The sequence below is a fragment of the Triticum aestivum genome, chromosome 6B, assembly GCF_018294505.1.
Source record: "Triticum aestivum cultivar Chinese Spring chromosome 6B, IWGSC CS RefSeq v2.1, whole genome shotgun sequence".
In the NCBI taxonomy this organism is placed as follows: Eukaryota; Viridiplantae; Streptophyta; class Magnoliopsida; order Poales; family Poaceae; genus Triticum; species Triticum aestivum.
In genome coordinates this window covers 348,326,756-348,330,696 of record NC_057810.1, presented here as the reverse complement: position 1 = coordinate 348,330,696, position 3,941 = coordinate 348,326,756, and positions in this window count along the sequence as shown.

The following is a 3,941-nucleotide window of genomic DNA, read 5'->3' as shown; positions in this document are numbered from 1 at the left end:
TCATGGATCACAACACAGAACTCAGTTCCTGAGGACGGCTGCAATGAGACAACCCACCATGTACTCCTACATGGCCTCTCACCGCTACCTTTACCAAATCGTGTTCACACACTTAGCTCACACACGGTAGGACATGTTCACACGCCTCTGATTCATCCCCGATGAATCAGACCTGACTCAACTCTAAGCAGTAGCAGGCATGACAAACAAACATGAATGAGTAGGCACAACAGGGCTCAAACAACTCCTACTCATGCTAGTGGGTTTCATCTATTTACTGTGGCAATGACAGGTCATGCAAAGGATAAAGGGGTTCAGCTACCGCAACAAGTAACAAATATGTCGTTGTTGTCCTAATGCAGTAAAAGAGAGCAGGAGCGAGAGAGTGGGATTTTATCGGAATGAACAAGGGGGTTTTGCTTGCCTGGCACTTTTGAAGATAATATAGTTCTTCATCGGTGTCATCGATCACATCATCGGTATCACGTCTATCGAGAGGGGACAAATACCGGCAACACAGAAGGGAACACAATCAATGCAATGCACAATATGATGCATGATCATGACATGGCAAAATGAATATGTTTTGGGCTAATGCAACTAGCAACAGATTAAATGAAGTTGGTTTGAATACAAGATTCAAATTTAAACTCCATATGTGATTATTCAAATGCCATTTAATTGATTTGTGCTAAACAGCAGCTATAAGTTGTTCTAACATGCATGAAAATGGTACAGATGGATTCCTTGAATTTTTCTGATAATTTTTCATATATAAATTATTTAATTTGGAGTTACGGTTGAATTTCTATGATTTATTGAAGTTTTAGCTATTTTCTGGAATTTCCTGATTATTTTTAAATCCAGAAAATACTTATTGCGTCAGCCTGACGTCATGATGACGTCAGCAGGGTCAACTGGGCGCCCCAGGTCAAATCTGACGTGTGGGGGCCACACGTCAGTGACACAGGAGCTAATCCCGGTCAAACCCAGCGCTGACTGGGGTTTGACCAGGGGTGGGGCCCACTGTCAGTGGCTGTGGGGGTGTTTAGCGTGGTCATTAGTGCTAACTAAATCAGCGCCACGTCAGCTGCCGGCGTTTAACCGCCGGCAACCTCAGATCGCGGCGGCGTCCGCGTCGGGTTTGCGCTACAGGGCACCGTTTTACTCGTGGTTTGCGGCTACGGCTAGCTGGCAAAGCAGCGCATCTAATGGAGCGAACGGGAGGAGCTGGGGTGGCCTGAGTCGACGGCGGCGAGCTCCAAGGCGGCGGCCGGAGTTCGGGCACCTGCGGGTTTGGCGTTGTGGTGCTCGGGAGGGGAAGCTGGTGGGTTCTACGTGCTCCTGGTGAGGTTTGGAGCACGGTGGTGTGCCCGGCTTTGAGCCACGGTGGCTCTGGCCACGACGGTGACGAGGCACGGCGGCGGCGAGCTCTCGGATCCGGCGGAAGCAATGGCTAGAGCGGCCAAACGGCATGGGAAGAAGAGGGGAACGGGTTCAGCGGCTCACCGCGAAGCTGCAGGGAGGGTTAGTGGGCTCGGGGGCGCGCCGGAGTGGCCGAATCAACGGAGAAGGGCGCCGGGGCCGAAGCTTGAAGACGATGGCGATGGCGGCTGCTCGGAGCCCTTCTGGTCGCGTGAGACGACGAGGAGGACGAGGGCGGAACAGCGGAGCTTTGGGAGGCGTCGGGGAGGCGAGACGGTGGATGTGGCCGCACGAGCGCTGGTCGGCGGCGACGGGCTCCATTCGGTCGCGGGAGTGAGAGAGCCAGAGAAGAGAAAAGAAGGAACGGGAGAGAGTGAGAGCGGTCCAGGGGGGTGCGTGGCATCCTCAGGGCGACGGGGAGACATGCAGAGAGGCAGGAGGTGGCCTGGGCGTGTGCCCGCGCGCTCCGGCCACGCGCCTGCGCCTACTGGCGCGAGGAGGAAGGCGACAGGGGGGGGAAGTGGTGGGCTGGGCCGCTGCTGGGCTGCACAGTGTTGGGCTGCGGGTAAGCTGAGGTAAGTTCTCTCTCTCTGCTTTTATTTATTGTTTTCTATTTTGTTCTGTTTTGTTTTGGTTTAGTAAAATACTAAACCATTTTATAAAATCCTGAAAATAATTATGTGGCTAGAACTAAAATATACCAAACCACATAAAATGTTCCAGAATTATTGGACATATATAATTATATATAATATATTATCCAATGCAAATAGCTATTGAATTAACTCGAAGGCCCAAAATAAATGTTTCAGTCACTCCAAAAATATTGGTTTGCACTTTACCTCATGCCAATATTTTTCAAAGCTGAAAAGGAACATTTTCTTGGACTTCTTTGAGGAGATTTTAATGTTGATCATTTTTAGCAGGTTTCTGAGGCTTTGAAAATTCCTCAATTCAAATTTCATTTTAATTTAAACATGATTCACACATGAGGTCTAGCCTAGTGCATAACAGGACCAGGGATGTGACAACTCACCCCCACTAAACAAAAATCTCGTCCCGAGATTCAAGCGTAGGGTAAGGTGAAGGGAAAACGCAAACTAGTATAATCTTCATGATCCAGGGTGCACTTCAAATGAACGTTGATTCAATCACCATCTTTGTCTTGACGTCTAGCTTTGAGAACTCCAACTAGCATGACAGCAAGAGGAAAAGGACAACTCCGGAAGAATCGATCTTCTCGAAGATCAATCAACTTAGGATCAGCTCACAAGATGAGTCATAGCAACATCTCCTGAGCTGAGACACGAAGCATACATCTGAAGAAATGGAGTGAGACAGATGACGAGGACTCACTAAGTAGACAACAATTCCACATCTAAGAGGGTGGTGAACGGTTGTCAATGTAGCAAAGAGTTGAGTTGCCATGATGCCACAGCGGAACATCCTGGAGGAGGGTGATTCGTAGATTAGTACCTTAAGTGGCAAAAAGAATTACCTTTGATTCAGAGGTCATTGAAACTCTTTAAACCAGCCTAAGGCAATTCTCGAGCGATCGTTTGGAGGGGGTCGGTAGAATGGCATACTCGGACTTGGATGATGTGGATTACCTTGTTGAAGACAACGTAATGGATGAATTTGCTTACCACCAGAAATGGAAGAGACCCATGGTAGAATGGCACATTGGCGGTGCAAGCTGGGAACAAAATGCAAATGCTGGGAATGATTCGGGTAACTGGGGAAGAACCCAACAATAGAGAGTGAATTCGCTGGTTGAAAAGATCATAGCATTGCCGAGGAAATTGAGAGCATCCCAATTAGTGTCGATGATAATACCTAGCGCTTGTGCGTGCTCTCAAGAACTTGAGCATTTCCATATTCATCAAGGTTTTACCAACATCCGTGTCCAGGATCCTGGCAACACAACATACCACCATGATGAACAACGATGGACGATGCAGATGCATAGGAAGATAACATCAACTCAGATTTCACCCTAGCGAGGCCACGGAGACAAAATCTGGACGATCGACCGAGAGACATTTAGCACTCGGCCTCTAATGTTCTCCTTGACGTGCTAGTGTATCCCATCCATAGATATGGTTTGATAACTAGAACATCAAGTAAAGGTCGTACTTCGGGAACACAAAAATCCATAGGGCAACTAGGGAGTAAATCCTACGACATCCCTATGGGGAGGTGGCCAACTTCATCAATCAAGATATTATAATAACAGGTCTTCCGGCTGGGTGTGTTGGCCACGACATCCACTTTACCGGTTATCGCGCGACCAATATTATAATTCTTGGGAAATATTCCAACCATCATATCTGCCTGAGATTCAGATCTGGTTGGTGTCAGGATATTCCAGACTCATCGAGTCTAGGAAGACAAATGAAAGTTTGCAACACAAATCGACGAGATGACGTTGCGGGATTCTCGGGAGATGAACTACGATAGCAAGCTCCAAAACATGAGCTGGTTCTGCTACAAACATGTGAACATGTTGTCCCAGA